At 39.9% G+C, this 20,634-nt stretch overlaps 2 pseudogenes across 2 annotated transcripts; both read right to left on the bottom strand.

Annotated features, from left to right (window-relative positions):
- Positions 1 to 1,909: 1,909 nt before the first annotated feature.
- On the bottom strand, positions 1,910 to 9,238 carry LOC145535563 (E3 ubiquitin-protein ligase RNF168 pseudogene; annotated as a pseudogene). The gene has a single exon (XR_014075473.1). The product of XR_014075473.1 is annotated as an E3 ubiquitin-protein ligase RNF168 pseudogene (transcript).
- A 2,033-nt stretch (positions 9,239 to 11,271) lies between these two features.
- Positions 11,272 to 18,600, bottom strand: LOC145535559 (E3 ubiquitin-protein ligase RNF168 pseudogene; annotated as a pseudogene). Its single transcript, XR_014075470.1, has one exon. The product of XR_014075470.1 is annotated as an E3 ubiquitin-protein ligase RNF168 pseudogene (transcript).
- Between the last annotated feature and the right edge of the window lie 2,034 nt (positions 18,601 to 20,634).

The raw sequence follows: 20,634 nt of genomic DNA, 5'->3' as shown, positions 1-20,634 counted from the left end.
TTGCCCTTCTTTGGGATTGGAATGAAAACTGAACTTTACCTATCCTACAGCCACTGCTGAGTTTTCCAAATTTGCTAGCCTATTAAGTGCAGCACTTTAACAGCATTCATCTTTACCTGGAATTCCATCACATCCACTGGCTGTGTTCTTAGTAATGCTTCCTAAGGCCCACTTGACCTCACATTCCAGGATGTCTGGGTCTAGTGAATGACCACACTATCGTGGTTATTCGGCAATTAAGACCATTTTTGGACAGTTCTTCTCTGTATTCCTAATATCTTCTGTTTCTGTTAGGCTCTTGCTGTTTCTGTCGTTTATTGTGCCCATCTTTGCATGAAATATTCCTTTGGTATCTCCAGTTTTCTTGAAGTGATCTCTAGTCTTTCCCATTCTATTGGTTTCCTCTATTTCTTTGCATTGTCCACTTAAGAAGGCTTTCTCATCTGTCCTTGCTATTCTTTGCAACTCTACATTCAGATGCTATTCTTTGGAACTCTACATTTCCTTTTCTCTTTTGCCTTTCCCTTCTTTTTTTTCCTCAGCTATTTTTAAGGCCTACTCAGACAACCATTTTGCCTTTTTGCATTTCTTTACCTCGGGGATGGTTTTGATCAGTATCTCCTGTAAAATGTTATGAACCCCCATCCATAGTTCTTCAGGCATTCTATCAGATCTAATCCCTTGAATCTATTCATCACTTCCACTGTATACCATAAGGGAATTGATTTAGGTCATACCTGAATGGCATAGTTGTTTTCCCTACTTTCTTCAATTTAATCCTGAATTTTCCATTAAGGAACTCATGATCTGAGCCACAGTCAGCTCCCGGTCTTGTTTTGCTGACTGTATAGAACTTCTCCCCTTTTGGCTGCAAAGAATACAATCAATATGATTTTGGTATTGACCGTCCGGTGATGTCCATGTATAGAGTCATCTCTTGTACTGCTGGAAGAGGTTGTTTTCCATGACCAGTGCATTCTCTTGTCAAAACTCTATTGGGCTTTTCTCAGCTTCATTTTGTACTCCAAGGCCAAACTTTCCTGGTATTCCAGGTATCTCTTGACTTCCTCCTTTTGCATTCCAATCCCCTATGAAGGAATGGACATCTTTTTCATGTGTTAGTTCTAGAACGTCTCTGGGAATGCTTCAATATCATGAGAACTCACTCCATATAATTTGTAAGTACTTACTCCTGCCTTGTCAAGCAAGATTTAATGATTATTTTGTAATACTGTTTTTAACATTTTAAATATTATAATTTGAAAATAATATGGCTCATTACATCTAAAACATTTGCTACCCTGGACAGAGTGAAATGTGAGTACTGAAATAAATTAGGATTCAGACATGTTCTGGAGGCTACAGGACTCAATGGGGAAATCTTTGGTGAAATATAGGTTACACGACTAAGCACATATTAAAAAGCAGTTTTCCCCTTTTATCTAGTTTTATACCTTTTTTGGTCATGGACTACTCCAGGAAGATGTAATTACAAAACTTTAAATTCAAGGAGTCCTCTAAATGTTAAAAAAAAAAAAAAGGACTCAAAAAATGAATAAATGATAAAATAAATAAATAAATAAATACATTCAAGGAGTCCTTAAAATGTAAAGCAAAACAGGTTTAAAAAGTATTGGTCTGAATAAAAGAGATTTTAGTCTATTTTAGACAAATTTGGTTAGTTTCTAACTACACTTCATTTCAGCACAATCATCACTCAGGGGACAATCCTTTATGAGAAAGGGGAAATTAAAGTTTAAATTAGCTTCAGAATTCTACCCATTATCACCCAATCCATACTGAAGTATATGTCATCAAATATGCAAGGATTACAGAATTTCAGTTATGTAATTTTGAGGCAAAAAGCGTAATAATGTATAAAATCATTGACAAACTTAAGCTAGAATTATTAGCTCTAGGACATTTTATTGTATTATTACCTTAAAAGGATGGCAAAGTAGACATGAGCAGAAATGCTGTTAAAACTGTTGCTTTTCGCTCCCAGTTTTTCATATTAATGAAATAAAAGTTTAACAGTCTCTAAGTTAAATTTCACAAGTGAAATTGCTGCTCTTTGATTTAACTTTCAGGGCTAAGGTAGGGCAAAATCCAAGTATCATCCTTTCCATTTTTGTGCATATACACAAATAAGAGTCAGTATCAATACAAATGACAACATAAGGAAACAAAATGTTTAGTCAGGTTCTACCACACAGGATACTACGACATAACTCTGCTACAGTAAATTCCCATTTTGTGTTTTGGAATAGCAGATTACATAGTATGGTGTGAAAAGCAGTAAAACGCACGTGCTTTCTGTGTCATTTAGCAAAGAAAAGACAAGAAAGAATACATTGCCAAACTCCACCTGCTACTCCATCCTAGACCCAGTTGTCTATCATCCACTCGGTTCCAGTACTTCCAAATTCTCAATCTAACCCACCCAGTCTCAAGCCAAGATTAACTCCTTTTGCATCAACTCTCCTTTCTCTCAGCTAGGTCATCATTTTCCAGAAAAGTCTGATTTTTCTGACTTCACGATTTAACCCATTTGAAGTCAAAGAAAATGCTGTAATACTGAAAGCAATTAAACTAGAGATGGAAATTAGTGTTGGGGAAGATACATTTCAAGTGCTCTGGAAATATAATGAGAAAGTTGCAAGAAAACAGATTTTAAACTCTGCCTGGCTTCCTTAGTTACTTGGTATATTATAATGTTGCTCTGATTACTAGTCAGGACAAAAAAGTGCTCAAAGGCACTAAAATATGCATTTTGGGGGGAAACGCATGGACATTAAGATTTCTTGGGAGCTGGCCAAGGCATTTTTATATCCATAAGGACCGTCAACTTAAACTTAGCCCATCACAGTTATTAAAAAATGAAGGGAGTGGAACTCTTGCTTACAACTGGGTTTGGCAGAAACACATCTGTATACTCTGCCCCTGTAATCACACAGGCCTTTAATTAGGGACAATTGAGTGTGCCCACAGAGCAGCACTAACGAAAAATTTATAAAGGATCTATGATAGAGCTTCACAATCCAGCTTTACCAGGTTGTAAACACTCTTCTTACCCAAGCATTACGTTGTATATCTGTGAAACATCTGAAAGATACTTTTCCTTGACCTCCCAGGCTGTAGGCCATGAGTCGTTTTATGTACAAGTATCTATAATAGAACTTGAACTTTCTTGCATTAACTGAACAATGTTACAACTGGAACTTAAAAGAAGGTTGCTAATTTTCACTTTTTGAGGCTCTGTGAGGTACTGGATGCTCTAGATCAGTTTGTCTTTTGAAGCTTCTCTCTTTGGCATTCTTCCTGTGTCCATTTAGTAATTTGCCTAGAGGTGATGAGGTAGCCCGTAACTGATATTCATCTGGGGATCCATTTAGCCAGGCTGGCCTCATTTGTTCTTGGTTCACCTCTTGCTGAAGTTGCAATGCTAATAACCTATCCTGTTCTTCTTGTTTATGTCTGTCAAAAAATAGACGTTCCAAATCTATCAGTGTTGGGATGAAGTGGACTTGTTTACTCTTGGTCTGAGGATGCGCCGAGGAACATTTTTTCTTCTTTTTCTAGAACGGCATGGATCGCTGACTGCTTCAGACAAAGACTTCTGGTTTTTTGCTCTGGAGATATCTTTACTGGTCAGTAGATGAGACTCCTCATTTTCTGTCACAACTGTGTTATTTTTCAGTGTCTTCATCGTATCTGACACTGTACATCCACTCTCTGTTTTGCCATAAGGCTTAATTGCAGCTTCTCCAGAAGAGGAAATTCCAGCTTTAGGTTCTTCATGACTGATGACACATACCTCTCTTTCATGACTGCTTTGTTTTGTTTTGACTTTTCCTTCAAGGTACCGTTCTCCACCACTGGCACATAACTGAGGTCTAGGTGACACCACTGAAGCTTCTGCATCTTGCTTTTGAACTTCAAGGCATATTTGAGGAGAAAGTGCTGGCATATCTTCCTCAATTTCTGTGTCTTGCCACATAGGGTTCTTCCTATCACTGCTGTCAGTTGCCTTGCATCTGGAGGTTTTCCTGTCTTCTACAACTTCAGACTGTGACGCTGACTCAAGTTGAGAATTCGGTGACAAACACTTCTGAATATCACCAGTGTGTTTTTGTTTGCGCTTCCTTTTCCTTGGTGACTCGGTTGTGACGGGAGTAGATTCTTTGGAATCCGAGCGGAAAGCCGAGACACTTTCCTCACAGACATTGCTAATATTAAGGCTTAGCCTTCTTGCCAGCGCTTCATCACTTTTCAGTTGTTCTTCCATCTCTCTGTGCCTTTTTTCTGCCTGTCCCTCTTCCTCTTCCTCCTCCTCTGCCAGTAATCTCCGTATGTATTCTTCACTGGCTTTGTTTTCTTCCTCCTGAATGGCTCGTTGCTCTGCCTCCATCTTGCTTCTCTCCTCTTCATATTCTCTGCTTAATTCCGCAGGCTGACTTGATAGACAAACTGGCTGATAGTCATCAACGATTTCCTCTGATTGTTGCCCAGAGAGTCTAAGCCGGCATTCCTCTGGATAGTGTTTTTGAATTATCTCCCACAGTTCCATATTGACAAGAGAATTTTTTCGGTTGTGGTACCGAGTCCACGAAGAGACCCAGCGGCGACAGAAAGGACAGCGCAAACTTGTCTTCTCCATAGTCAATTCGAAGCATGTTTTACAGAGCGTGTGGTTGCAAGGCAGTGTCACAGGCTCAGTGAGGATTTCCATACAGATGTGGCACTGGCATTCCAACAAGGAAGGGATGGTGTCTTTGGGTACAGCCATTTTAATATGCTAATAAAGGTGTATTCAACATCAATGCCAGAATTCCAGGATTGGGAACCTCAAATGTCTTTAAGTAAAAAGGCTCTGTGGGCCAGGTAAACAGTTCGACCCCAGAAGCCGGTGTATTTGTCCGTGTTAAAGACAAGTACCCTGAAAGGAAGCAAACGAACCTTGACTGCTCCCAGGCACTGACAGCCGTTGCCGTACAGCAGATGGTGGGCGCAGGGCTCTCTAGTGAGGCAGACGGCAGGCGCCAAGTTCCATTCCTCCCTGTTCCCAGGTGAGGAGAATCCCTTAGTTCTGAGCAGCTAAGCCTGAGACGGCTGAGGTGCCCAGGCAACCACTCCACGAAGACCGACGCTTCTTCCGGGATGACGCCTCAGCAAAGGGACTTCCATTTGACCTTTGCTGTGGGGTCGCGCCTGCGCACTTCTCGGGGCTCCGAGCAGACCCTCCTCTCTCCTGCACAGTGCGAGTCGTTTACGCGTGTCTGACTCTTTGCGACCCCGTGGACTATACAGTCCATGGAATTCTCCAGGCCAGAATACTGGAGTGGGTAGCTTTTCCCTTCTCCAGGGGATCTTCCCAACCCAGGGATCGAACCCAGGTCTCCCGCACTTCAGACAGATTCTTTACAAACGGAGCTATCAGGGAAGCCTAATCTTGGGGGCGGTGCTGTAGCAATCTCAAAAGGGCTAGTGAGGTCACAATGCTCTCCCTCTCTCCTTTTTCTTGTAGGACACGAATCATTAGATGTAGAGTCTACCCTAAATACAGGATGATTTCATGTCAAGATCCGTAGTTTCATGCCACAGACCTTATTCCCCAAAATGGTCTCATCGCAGGTTCAGGAATTGTGGTTTGGACATGTCTTTTTCAGGACATATGTCAACCCATTATAGTGATAGGAGGGATGAAAAACTAAAATGAGATCTTACCTTTTGTAGATCAGTATACAAACACATGCCTACATGCATAAATATATAAATGCCTGCATAAGAAAGAATATAATGCATTCTTGAACAATGAAATGCAGATAAAAACATTCAACAGGTGTTTTTTGGGTTTTATGTTTTGGGGAAATGTTGCTTTTCTGCTCTTTATGATATTATTTATTTTTCAGATGTCTATCGTTCTTGCAAATGTTAAAATGGCAGGGAAGCAAGTACATTCTTACTGCTGCTGCTGCTAAGTCGCATCAGTCGTGTCCGACTCTGTGCGACCCCATAGACGGCAGCTCACCAGGCTCCTCCGTCCCGGGGATTCTCCAGTCAAGAACACCGGAGTGGGTTGCCATTTCCTTCTCCAACATTCTTACTACATCCCCAGAAAAGTCTTTAGAACGGTAATATTTTTCAGGGACAGGAAGAGAGATGAGAGGTTGAGGAAGCCCCTTCCTCCATATAACAAGAAGATTCCCCTCCAATAACAACCAAAATGATTAATATCAATGCTTCAAATTTCTTGCTGTTAAATTGGAGGAAAATATCGGACCTCAGTTTGACATTTAAAATTTTTAAATGGAGGATAATTGCATTACAATGTAGTGCTGGCTTCTGCCATACAACGTTACAAATCAGTTGTAACTATGTATATATATCCTCTCCCTCTCCAATCCCCTCCCCCCATCCTGCCCTTTTAGTTCATACAAAGCTCCAGTCTGGGTTCCCTGTGTTATATAGCAACTTCTCACTAGCTATTTCTTCTACACATGGTAGTGTGTGTATACACACACACACACACACACACACACATACATATATACACACACATATGTATATATAAGTGCTACATTTTCAATTCATCTCACCCTCTCATTCCCCTGCTATGTCCTCAAGTCCATTCTCTATTCTGTTTCTCCATTCCTTCCCTGCAAATAGGTTCATCAGTGCCATTTGTCTAGATTTCATATATATGCTTTAATATACTATATTTGGTTTTCTGTGACTTATGTCATTCTGTATAATAGTCTCTAGGTTCATCTACCTCATTATGACTGACTCAAATTTGTTCCCTTTTATGGCTGAGTAATATTCCATTGTATATATGTACCACTACTTCTTTGTCTATTGATCCATTGACAGATATCTAGGTTGCTTCTGTGTCCTGGCTATCGTAAATAGTGCTGCAGTAAACATTAGGCTACATGTTTCTGTTTGAGTTGTGAGTTTCTCAGGCAGGGTATACGCCCAGTAGTGGAACTGCTGGATCATATGATAGTTTTATTCTTAGTTTTTTTCAGGAATCTCCATACTGCTCCCCATAGTGGCTGTATCAATTTACATTCCCACCAACAGTGCAAGAGGGTTCCCTTTTCTCCACATCTTCTCCAGCATTTATTGTTTATAGATTTTTTCATGATAGCCATTCTGACTGGTATGAGGTAGTAGTTCACTGTAGTTTTGATTTGCATTTCTCTAATAATGAGCAATGTAGAGCATCTTTTCGTGTGTTTATTGGCCATCTGCATGTCTTTTTTGGAGAAGTGGCTGTTTCAGTCTTCTGCCTATTTTTGTGATTGGCTTGTTTGTATTTCTGATATTGAACTGACTGAGAGGCTTATATATTTTGGAGATTTGTCCTCTGTCGGTTTTTTTGTTTGGAATACTTTTTGCTCCCATTCTGAGGGCTAACTTTTCATTTTGTTTATAGTTTCCCTTGCTGTGCAAAATCTTTTAAGTTTTATTAGGTTGCATTTGTTAAGTTCTGCTTTTATTTCCATTAGTTTAAGAGGCAGGTCCAAGAGGATCTTGCTACGATTTATGGCATAGAGTGTTCTGCCTATGTTTTCATCAAACAGTTTTATAATTTCTGGCCTTACACTTAAGTCTTTAGTTCATTTTTAATTCGTTTTTGTGTATGGTTTTCCAAAGAGTTGTGTGCCCTGATGACAATGAGTCTTACCAGATGAGAAGAAGTTAGATGTGGGGCACAGCAGGCCCTAGAATCTGTTCACATCTTAGTCTTGTGACTGCTTAGCCCTGCCCTCAATGTGCCTCATTTCCTTGATGTTTCAAGTTGGGCAACAGTAGCTCCTCCTCATAGATTGTAGTGAGAGTTTAATGAGCAACTACAGGTTTAGCACTTACAAAAGAGTGGGGAACTGAGGGAGTCAGCAAAAATAATTAACAATTCTTAGAATTATCATACCTAAATTGGCCATTGGTGTTTCTATTCCTATTTTTATGATTACGTGGGCCTATATTATTTGTGACTCTTTGTGAACCCATGGACTCTAGCCCACCAGGCTCCTCTGTCCATGGGATTCTCCAGGCAAGAATAGTGATATGGCTTGCCATGACCTCCTCGAAGGCATCTTCCCGACCCAGGGATCGAACCTCTGTCTCTCAGCTCTCCTGCACCGGCACATGGGTTCTTCTACCACTAGCACTACCCAGGAAGCCTACACTGGTATTGCTCCAAAGAAAGCAGTTGTATAAAATGATAAGTAGGCCATCACCTGATTACTATGCTGTAAGACGAACACATATTTATATAGAAAAATGTCTCAAAAACAAACATATACTCAAATGTTAAGAATTATTCTCCATAAATTATATGGTTTTAAGATGTTTTAATGATTTTTTTTTCCTAAATGCATTTTTCACTTTTTCCTACAAATAAAGTGTCTTGGATAAGCCTTCTTATGTGAATAATGCCAAAAAAAAATAAAAAAGAAGAGGACAATAAGATGGTAAAGACTAGAGATGTCTTCAAGATAACTAAGATATGAAGGGAACATTTTATGCAAGGATGGGCACAATGAAAGACGGAAATAGCAAGGACCTGACAAAAGCAAAAGAGATTAAGAAGTGGCAAAAACACATAAGAACTATACAAAAAAGATAGTAGTGACCCAGAAAGCCACGATGGTGTGGCTACTAACCTACAGCCAGACATCCTGCAGTGTGAATTCAATTGGGCCTTAGGAAACATGATTATGGAAAGTCAGTGGAAGTGATGGAATTCCAGCTGAGCTATTTAAATCCTAAAAGATGGTGCTGTTAAAGTGTTGCACGCAACATATCAGCAAATTTGGAAAACTCAGCAGTGGCCACAGGACTGGAAAAATCAGTTTTCATCCCAATCCCAAAGAAGGGCAAGGCCAAAGAATGTTCAAACTACCATACAATCGAGATCATTTCACATGCTAGCAAGGCCATGCTCAAAATCCATCAAGCTAGGGTTCATTAGTATGTGAACTGAGAACTTCCAGATGCACAAATGGATTTAGAAAAGGCAGAGGAACCAGAGATCAAATTGCCAGCATCCATTGGGTCATAGAAAGAGCAAGGGGATTCCAGAAAAACACCTGTACTAAGTTGCTTCAGCTGTATCTGACTCTTTGCGACACTATGGACCATAGCCTGCCAGGCCACTCTGTCCAAGGGATTCTCCAGGCAAGAACACTGGATTGGATTGCCATGCCCTCCTCCAGGGGATCTTCCTGACCCAGGGATTGAACCTGTTTTGCTGATGTTTCCTGCACTGGCAGGCGGGTTCTTTACCACTACTGCCACCTGGTAGCATATGAAGTGAGCACAGGTGTACCATAGTTTGTACATTCTTTGGCATTGCCCTTCTTTGGGATTGGAATGAAAACTGAACTTTACCTATCCTACAGCCACTGCTGAGTTTTCCAAATTTGCTAGCCTATTAAGTGCAGCACTTTAACAGCATTCATCTTTACCTGGAATTCCATCACATCCACTGGCTGTGTTCTTAGTAATGCTTCCTAAGGCCCACTTGACCTCACATTCCAGGATGTCTGGGTCTAGTGAATGACCACACTATCGTGGTTATTCGGCAATTAAGACCATTTTTGGACAGTTCTTCTCTGTATTCCTAATATCTTCTGTTTCTGTTAGGCTCTTGCTGTTTCTGTCGTTTATTGTGCCCATCTTTGCATGAAATATTCCTTTGGTATCTCCAGTTTTCTTGAAGTGATCTCTAGTCTTTCCCATTCTATTGGTTTCCTCTATTTCTTTGCATTGTCCACTTAAGAAGGCTTTCTCATCTGTCCTTGCTATTCTTTGCAACTCTACATTCAGATGCTATTCTTTGGAACTCTACATTTCCTTTTCTCTTTTGCCTTTCCCTTCTTTTTTTTCCTCAGCTATTTTTAAGGCCTACTCAGACAACCATTTTGCCTTTTTGCATTTCTTTACCTCGGGGATGGTTTTGATCAGTATCTCCTGTAAAATGTTATGAACCCCCATCCATAGTTCTTCAGGCATTCTATCAGATCTAATCCCTTGAATCTATTCATCACTTCCACTGTATACCATAAGGGAATTGATTTAGGTCATACCTGAATGGCATAGTTGTTTTCCCTACTTTCTTCAATTTAATCCTGAATTTTCCATTAAGGAACTCATGATCTGAGCCACAGTCAGCTCCCGGTCTTGTTTTGCTGACTGTATAGAACTTCTCCCCTTTTGGCTGCAAAGAATACAATCAATATGATTTTGGTATTGACCGTCCGGTGATGTCCATGTATAGAGTCATCTCTTGTACTGCTGGAAGAGGTTGTTTTCCATGACCAGTGCATTCTCTTGTCAAAACTCTATTGGGCTTTTCTCAGCTTCATTTTGTACTCCAAGGCCAAACTTTCCTGGTATTCCAGGTATCTCTTGACTTCCTCCTTTTGCATTCCAATCCCCTATGAAGGAATGGACATCTTTTTCATGTGTTAGTTCTAGAACGTCTCTGGGAATGCTTCAATATCATGAGAACTCACTCCATATAATTTGTAAGTACTTACTCCTGCCTTGTCAAGCAAGATTTAATGATTATTTTGTAATACTGTTTTTAACATTTTAAATATTATAATTTGAAAATAATATGGCTCATTACATCTAAAACATTTGCTACCCTGGACAGAGTGAAATGTGAGTACTGAAATAAATTAGGATTCAGACATGTTCTGGAGGCTACAGGACTCAATGGGGAAATCTTTGGTGAAATATAGGTTACACGACTAAGCACATATTAAAAAGCAGTTTTCCCCTTTTATCTAGTTTTATACCTTTTTTGGTCATGGACTACTCCAGGAAGATGTAATTACAAAACTTTAAATTCAAGGAGTCCTCTAAATGTTAAAAAAAAAAAAAGGACTCAAAAAATGAATAAATGATAAAATAAATAAATAAATAAATACATTCAAGGAGTCCTTAAAATGTAAAGCAAAACAGGTTTAAAAAGTATTGGTCTGAATAAAAGAGATTTTAGTCTATTTTAGACAAATTTGGTTAGTTTCTAACTACACTTCATTTCAGCACAATCATCACTCAGGGGACAATCCTTTATGAGAAAGGGGAAATTAAAGTTTAAATTAGCTTCAGAATTCTACCCATTATCACCCAATCCATACTGAAGTATATGTCATCAAATATGCAAGGATTACAGAATTTCAGTTATGTAATTTTGAGGCAAAAAGCGTAATAATGTATAAAATCATTGACAAACTTAAGCTAGAATTATTAGCTCTAGGACATTTTATTGTATTATTACCTTAAAAGGATGGCAAAGTAGACATGAGCAGAAATGCTGTTAAAACTGTTGCTTTTCGCTCCCAGTTTTTCATATTAATGAAATAAAAGTTTAACAGTCTCTAAGTTAAATTTCACAAGTGAAATTGCTGCTCTTTGATTTAACTTTCAGGGCTAAGGTAGGGCAAAATCCAAGTATCATCCTTTCCATTTTTGTGCATATACACAAATAAGAGTCAGTATCAATACAAATGACAACATAAGGAAACAAAATGTTTAGTCAGGTTCTACCACACAGGATACTACGACATAACTCTGCTACAGTAAATTCCCATTTTGTGTTTTGGAATAGCAGATTACATAGTATGGTGTGAAAAGCAGTAAAACGCACGTGCTTTCTGTGTCATTTAGCAAAGAAAAGACAAGAAAGAATACATTGCCAAACTCCACCTGCTACTCCATCCTAGACCCAGTTGTCTATCATCCACTCGGTTCCAGTACTTCCAAATTCTCAATCTAACCCACCCAGTCTCAAGCCAAGATTAACTCCTTTTGCATCAACTCTCCTTTCTCTCAGCTAGGTCATCATTTTCCAGAAAAGTCTGATTTTTCTGACTTCACGATTTAACCCATTTGAAGTCAAAGAAAATGCTGTAATACTGAAAGCAATTAAACTAGAGATGGAAATTAGTGTTGGGGAAGATACATTTCAAGTGCTCTGGAAATATAATGAGAAAGTTGCAAGAAAACAGATTTTAAACTCTGCCTGGCTTCCTTAGTTACTTGGTATATTATAATGTTGCTCTGATTACTAGTCAGGACAAAAAAGTGCTCAAAGGCACTAAAATATGCATTTTGGGGGGAAACGCATGGACATTAAGATTTCTTGGGAGCTGGCCAAGGCATTTTTATATCCATAAGGACCGTCAACTTAAACTTAGCCCATCACAGTTATTAAAAAATGAAGGGAGTGGAACTCTTGCTTACAACTGGGTTTGGCAGAAACACATCTGTATACTCTGCCCCTGTAATCACACAGGCCTTTAATTAGGGACAATTGAGTGTGCCCACAGAGCAGCACTAACGAAAAATTTATAAAGGATCTATGATAGAGCTTCACAATCCAGCTTTACCAGGTTGTAAACACTCTTCTTACCCAAGCATTACGTTGTATATCTGTGAAACATCTGAAAGATACTTTTCCTTGACCTCCCAGGCTGTAGGCCATGAGTCGTTTTATGTACAAGTATCTATAATAGAACTTGAACTTTCTTGCATTAACTGAACAATGTTACAACTGGAACTTAAAAGAAGGTTGCTAATTTTCACTTTTTGAGGCTCTGTGAGGTACTGGATGCTCTAGATCAGTTTGTCTTTTGAAGCTTCTCTCTTTGGCATTCTTCCTGTGTCCATTTAGTAATTTGCCTAGAGGTGATGAGGTAGCCCGTAACTGATATTCATCTGGGGATCCATTTAGCCAGGCTGGCCTCATTTGTTCTTGGTTCACCTCTTGCTGAAGTTGCAATGCTAATAACCTATCCTGTTCTTCTTGTTTATGTCTGTCAAAAAATAGACGTTCCAAATCTATCAGTGTTGGGATGAAGTGGACTTGTTTACTCTTGGTCTGAGGATGCGCCGAGGAACATTTTTTCTTCTTTTTCTAGAACGGCATGGATCGCTGACTGCTTCAGACAAAGACTTCTGGTTTTTTGCTCTGGAGATATCTTTACTGGTCAGTAGATGAGACTCCTCATTTTCTGTCACAACTGTGTTATTTTTCAGTGTCTTCATCGTATCTGACACTGTACATCCACTCTCTGTTTTGCCATAAGGCTTAATTGCAGCTTCTCCAGAAGAGGAAATTCCAGCTTTAGGTTCTTCATGACTGATGACACATACCTCTCTTTCATGACTGCTTTGTTTTGTTTTGACTTTTCCTTCAAGGTACCGTTCTCCACCACTGGCACATAACTGAGGTCTAGGTGACACCACTGAAGCTTCTGCATCTTGCTTTTGAACTTCAAGGCATATTTGAGGAGAAAGTGCTGGCATATCTTCCTCAATTTCTGTGTCTTGCCACATAGGGTTCTTCCTATCACTGCTGTCAGTTGCCTTGCATCTGGAGGTTTTCCTGTCTTCTACAACTTCAGACTGTGACGCTGACTCAAGTTGAGAATTCGGTGACAAACACTTCTGAATATCACCAGTGTGTTTTTGTTTGCGCTTCCTTTTCCTTGGTGACTCGGTTGTGACGGGAGTAGATTCTTTGGAATCCGAGCGGAAAGCCGAGACACTTTCCTCACAGACATTGCTAATATTAAGGCTTAGCCTTCTTGCCAGCGCTTCATCACTTTTCAGTTGTTCTTCCATCTCTCTGTGCCTTTTTTCTGCCTGTCCCTCTTCCTCTTCCTCCTCCTCTGCCAGTAATCTCCGTATGTATTCTTCACTGGCTTTGTTTTCTTCCTCCTGAATGGCTCGTTGCTCTGCCTCCATCTTGCTTCTCTCCTCTTCATATTCTCTGCTTAATTCCGCAGGCTGACTTGATAGACAAACTGGCTGATAGTCATCAACGATTTCCTCTGATTGTTGCCCAGAGAGTCTAAGCCGGCATTCCTCTGGATAGTGTTTTTGAATTATCTCCCACAGTTCCATATTGACAAGAGAATTTTTTCGGTTGTGGTACCGAGTCCACGAAGAGACCCAGCGGCGACAGAAAGGACAGCGCAAACTTGTCTTCTCCATAGTCAATTCGAAGCATGTTTTACAGAGCGTGTGGTTGCAAGGCAGTGTCACAGGCTCAGTGAGGATTTCCATACAGATGTGGCACTGGCATTCCAACAAGGAAGGGATGGTGTCTTTGGGTACAGCCATTTTAATATGCTAATAAAGGTGTATTCAACATCAATGCCAGAATTCCAGGATTGGGAACCTCAAATGTCTTTAAGTAAAAAGGCTCTGTGGGCCAGGTAAACAGTTCGACCCCAGAAGCCGGTGTATTTGTCCGTGTTAAAGACAAGTACCCTGAAAGGAAGCAAACGAACCTTGACTGCTCCCAGGCACTGACAGCCGTTGCCGTACAGCAGATGGTGGGCGCAGGGCTCTCTAGTGAGGCAGACGGCAGGCGCCAAGTTCCATTCCTCCCTGTTCCCAGGTGAGGAGAATCCCTTAGTTCTGAGCAGCTAAGCCTGAGACGGCTGAGGTGCCCAGGCAACCACTCCACGAAGACCGACGCTTCTTCCGGGATGACGCCTCAGCAAAGGGACTTCCATTTGACCTTTGCTGTGGGGTCGCGCCTGCGCACTTCTCGGGGCTCCGAGCAGACCCTCCTCTCTCCTGCACAGTGCGAGTCGTTTACGCGTGTCTGACTCTTTGCGACCCCGTGGACTATACAGTCCATGGAATTCTCCAGGCCAGAATACTGGAGTGGGTAGCTTTTCCCTTCTCCAGGGGATCTTCCCAACCCAGGGATCGAACCCAGGTCTCCCGCACTTCAGACAGATTCTTTACAAACGGAGCTATCAGGGAAGCCTAATCTTGGGGGCGGTGCTGTAGCAATCTCAAAAGGGCTAGTGAGGTCACAATGCTCTCCCTCTCTCCTTTTTCTTGTAGGACACGAATCATTAGATGTAGAGTCTACCCTAAATACAGGATGATTTCATGTCAAGATCCGTAGTTTCATGCCACAGACCTTATTCCCCAAAATGGTCTCATCGCAGGTTCAGGAATTGTGGTTTGGACATGTCTTTTTCAGGACATATGTCAACCCATTATAGTGATAGGAGGGATGAAAAACTAAAATGAGATCTTACCTTTTGTAGATCAGTATACAAACACATGCCTACATGCATAAATATATAAATGCCTGCATAAGAAAGAATATAATGCATTCTTGAACAATGAAATGCAGATAAAAACATTCAACAGGTGTTTTTTGGGTTTTATGTTTTGGGGAAATGTTGCTTTTCTGCTCTTTATGATATTATTTATTTTTCAGATGTCTATCGTTCTTGCAAATGTTAAAATGGCAGGGAAGCAAGTACATTCTTACTGCTGCTGCTGCTAAGTCGCATCAGTCGTGTCCGACTCTGTGCGACCCCATAGACGGCAGCTCACCAGGCTCCTCCGTCCCGGGGATTCTCCAGTCAAGAACACCGGAGTGGGTTGCCATTTCCTTCTCCAACATTCTTACTACATCCCCAGAAAAGTCTTTAGAACGGTAATATTTTTCAGGGACAGGAAGAGAGATGAGAGGTTGAGGAAGCCCCTTCCTCCATATAACAAGAAGATTCCCCTCCAATAACAACCAAAATGATTAATATCAATGCTTCAAATTTCTTGCTGTTAAATTGGAGGAAAATATCGGACCTCAGTTTGACATTTAAAATTTTTAAATGGAGGATAATTGCATTACAATGTAGTGCTGGCTTCTGCCATACAACGTTACAAATCAGTTGTAACTATGTATATATATCCTCTCCCTCTCCAATCCCCTCCCCCCATCCTGCCCTTTTAGTTCATACAAAGCTCCAGTCTGGGTTCCCTGTGTTATATAGCAACTTCTCACTAGCTATTTCTTCTACACATGGTAGTGTGTGTATACACACACACACACACACACACACACATACATATATACACACACATATGTATATATAAGTGCTACATTTTCAATTCATCTCACCCTCTCATTCCCCTGCTATGTCCTCAAGTCCATTCTCTATTCTGTTTCTCCATTCCTTCCCTGCAAATAGGTTCATCAGTGCCATTTGTCTAGATTTCATATATATGCTTTAATATACTATATTTGGTTTTCTGTGACTTATGTCATTCTGTATAATAGTCTCTAGGTTCATCTACCTCATTATGACTGACTCAAATTTGTTCCCTTTTATGGCTGAGTAATATTCCATTGTATATATGTACCACTACTTCTTTGTCTATTGATCCATTGACAGATATCTAGGTTGCTTCTGTGTCCTGGCTATCGTAAATAGTGCTGCAGTAAACATTAGGCTACATGTTTCTGTTTGAGTTGTGAGTTTCTCAGGCAGGGTATACGCCCAGTAGTGGAACTGCTGGATCATATGATAGTTTTATTCTTAGTTTTTTTCAGGAATCTCCATACTGCTCCCCATAGTGGCTGTATCAATTTACATTCCCACCAACAGTGCAAGAGGGTTCCCTTTTCTCCACATCTTCTCCAGCATTTATTGTTTATAGATTTTTTCATGATAGCCATTCTGACTGGTATGAGGTAGTAGTTCACTGTAGTTTTGATTTGCATTTCTCTAATAATGAGCAATGTAGAGCATCTTTTCGTGTGTTTATTGGCCATCTGCATGTCTTTTTTGGAGAAGTGGCTGTTTCAGTCTTCTGCCTATTTTTGTGATTGGCTTGTTTGTATTTCTGATATTGAACTGACTGAGAGGCTTATATATTTTGGAGATTTGTCCTCTGTCGGTTTTTTTGTTTGGAATACTTTTTGCTCCCATTCTGAGGGCTAACTTTTCATTTTGTTTATAGTTTCCCTTGCTGTGCAAAATCTTTTAAGTTTTATTAGGTTGCATTTGTTAAGTTCTGCTTTTATTTCCATTAGTTTAAGAGGCAGGTCCAAGAGGATCTTGCTACGATTTATGGCATAGAGTGTTCTGCCTATGTTTTCATCAAACAGTTTTATAATTTCTGGCCTTACACTTAAGTCTTTAGTTCATTTTTAATTCGTTTTTGTGTATGGTTTTCCAAAGAGTTGTGTGCCCTGATGACAATGAGTCTTACCAGATGAGAAGAAGTTAGATGTGGGGCACAGCAGGCCCTAGAATCTGTTCACATCTTAGTCTTGTGACTGCTTAGCCCTGCCCTCAATGTGCCTCATTTCCTTGATGTTTCAAGTTGGGCAACAGTAGCTCCTCCTCATAGATTGTAGTGAGAGTTTAATGAGCAACTACAGGTTTAGCACTTACAAAAGAGTGGGGAACTGAGGGAGTCAGCAAAAATAATTAACAATTCTTAGAATTATCATACCTAAATTGGCCATTGGTGTTTCTATTCCTATTTTTATGATTACGTGGGCCTATATTATTTGTGACTCTTTGTGAACCCATGGACTCTAGCCCACCAGGCTCCTCTGTCCATGGGATTCTCCAGGCAAGAATAGTGATATGGCTTGCCATGACCTCCTCGAAGGCATCTTCCCGACCCAGGGATCGAACCTCTGTCTCTCAGCTCTCCTGCACCGGCACATGGGTTCTTCTACCACTAGCACTACCCAGGAAGCCTACACTGGTATTGCTCCAAAGAAAGCAGTTGTATAAAATGATAAGTAGGCCATCACCTGATTACTATGCTGTAAGACGAACACATATTTATATAGAAAAATGTCTCAAAAACAAACATATACTCAAATGTTAAGAATTATTCTCCATAAATTATATGGTTTTAAGATGTTTTAATGATTTTTTTTTCCTAAATGCATTTTTCACTTTTTCCTACAAATAAAGTGTCTTGGATAAGCCTTCTTATGTGAATAATGCCAAAAAAAAATAAAAAAGAAGAGGACAATAAGATGGTAAAGACTAGAGATGTCTTCAAGATAACTAAGATATGAAGGGAACATTTTATGCAAGGATGGGCACAATGAAAGACGGAAATAGCAAGGACCTGACAAAAGCAAAAGAGATTAAGAAGTGGCAAAAACACATAAGAACTATACAAAAAAGATAGTAGTGACCCAGAAAGCCACGATGGTGTGGCTACTAACCTACAGCCAGACATCCTGCAGTGTGAATTCAATTGGGCCTTAGGAAACATGATTATGGAAAGTCAGTGGAAGTGATGGAATTCCAGCTGAGCTATTTAAATCCTAAAAGATGGTGCTGTTAAAGTGTTGCACGCAACATATCAGCAAATTTGGAAAACTCAGCAGTGGCCACAGGACTGGAAAAATCAGTTTTCATCCCAATCCCAAAGAAGGGCAAGGCCAAAGAATGTTCAAACTACCATACAATCGAGATCATTTCACATGCTAGCAAGGCCATGCTCAAAATCCATCAAGCTAGGGTTCATTAGTATGTGAACTGAGAACTTCCAGATGCACAAATGGATTTAGAAAAGGCAGAGGAACCAGAGATCAAATTGCCAGCATCCATTGGGTCATAGAAAGAGCAAGGGGATTCCAGAAAAACACCTGTACTAAGTTGCTTCAGCTGTATCTGACTCTTTGCGACACTATGGACCATAGCCTGCCAGGCCACTCTGTCCAAGGGATTCTCCAGGCAAGAACACTGGATTGGATTGCCATGCCCTCCTCCAGGGGATCTTCCTGACCCAGGGATTGAACCTGTTTTGCTGATGTTTCCTGCACTGGCAGGCGGGTTCTTTACCACTACTGCCACCTGGTAGCATATGAAGTGAGCACAGGTGTACCATAGTTTGTACATTCTTTGGCATTGCCCTTCTTTGGGATTGGAATGAAAACTGAACTTTACCTATCCTACAGCCACTGCTGAGTTTTCCAAATTTGCTAGCCTATTAAGTGCAGCACTTTAACAGCATTCATCTTTACCTGGAATTCCATCACATCCACTGGCTGTGTTCTTAGTAATGCTTCCTAAGGCCCACTTGACCTCACATTCCAGGATGTCTGGGTCTAGTGAATGACCACACTATCGTGGTTATTCGGCAATTAAGACCATTTTTGGACAGTTCTTCTCTGTATTCCTAATATCTTCTGTTTCTGTTAGGCTCTTGCTGTTTCTGTCGTTTATTGTGCCCATCTTTGCATGAAATATTCCTTTGGTATCTCCAGTTTTCTTGAAGTGATCTCTAGTCTTTCCCATTCTATTGGTTTCCTCTATTTCTTTGCATTGTCCACTTAAGAAGGCTTTCTCATCTGTCCTTGCTATTCTTTGCAACTCTACATTCAGATGCTATTCTTTGGAACTCTACATTTCCTTTTCTCTTTTGCCTTTCCCTTCTTTTTTTTCCTCAGCTATTTTTAAGGCCTACTCAGACAACCATTTTGCCTTTTTGCATTTCTTTACCTCGGGGATGGTTTTGATCAGTATCTCCTGTAAAATGTTATGAACCCCCATCCATAGTTCTTCAGGCATTCTATCAGATCTAATCCCTTGAATCTATTCATCACTTCCACTGTATACCATAAGGGAATTGATTTAGGTCATACCTGAATGGCATAGTTGTTTTCCCTACTTTCTTCAATTTAATCCTGAATTTTCCATTAAGGAACTCATGATCTGAGCCACAGTCAGCTCCCGGTCTTGTTTTGCTGACTGTATAGAACTTCTCCCCTTTTGGCTGCAAAGAATACAATCAATATGATTTTGGTATTGACCGTCCGGTGATGTCCATGTATAGAGTCATCTCTTGTACTGCTGGAAGAGGTTGTTTTCCATGACCAGTGCATTCTCTTGTCAAAACTCTATTGGGCTTTTCTCAGCTTCATTTTGTACTCCAAGGCCAAACTTTCCTGGTATTCCAGGTATCTCTTGACTTCCTCCTTTTGCATTCCAATCCCCTATGAAGGAATGGACATCTTTTTCATGTGTTAGTTCTAGAACGTCTCTGGGAATGCTTCAATATCATGAGAACTCACTCCATATAATTTGTAAGTACTTACTCCTGCCTTGTCAAGCAAGATTTAATGATTATTTTGTAATACTGTTTTTAACATTTTAAATATTATAATTTGAAAATAATATGGCTCATTACATCTAAAACATTTGCTACCCTGGACAGAGTGAAATGTGAGTACTGAAATAAATTAGGATTCAGACATGTTCTGGAGGCTACAGGACTCAATGGGGAAATCTTTGGTGAAATATAGGTTACACGACTAAGCACATATTAAAAAGCAGTTTTCCCCTTTTATCTAGTTTTATACCTTTTTTGGTCATGGACTACTCCAGGAAGATGTAATTACAAAACTTTAAATTCAAGGAGTCCTCTAAATGTTAAAAAAAAAAAAAAGGACTCAAAAAATGAATAAATGATAAAATAAATAAATAAATAAATACATTCAAGGAGTCCTTAAAATGTAAAGCAAAACAGGTTTAAAAAGTATTGGTCTGAATAAAAGAGATTTTAGTCTATTTTAGACAAATTTGGTTAGTTTCTAACTACACTTCATTTCAGCACAATCATCACTCAGGGGACAATCCTTTATGAGAAAGGGGAAATTAAAGTTTAAATTAGCTTCAGAATTCTACCCATTATCACCCAATCCATACTGAAGTATATGTCATCAAATATGCAAGGATTACAGAATTTCAGTTATGTAATTTTGAGGCAAAAAGCGTAATAATGTATAAAATCATTGACAAACTTAAGCTAGAATTA

This window comes from Giraffa tippelskirchi, chromosome X, assembly GCF_054371585.1.
Source record: "Giraffa tippelskirchi isolate mGirTip1 chromosome X, T2T-mGirTip1v1.2.pri, whole genome shotgun sequence".
NCBI lineage: Eukaryota > Metazoa > Chordata > Mammalia > Artiodactyla > Giraffidae > Giraffa > Giraffa tippelskirchi.
This window is presented reverse-complemented; position numbering and strand designations above follow the sequence as displayed.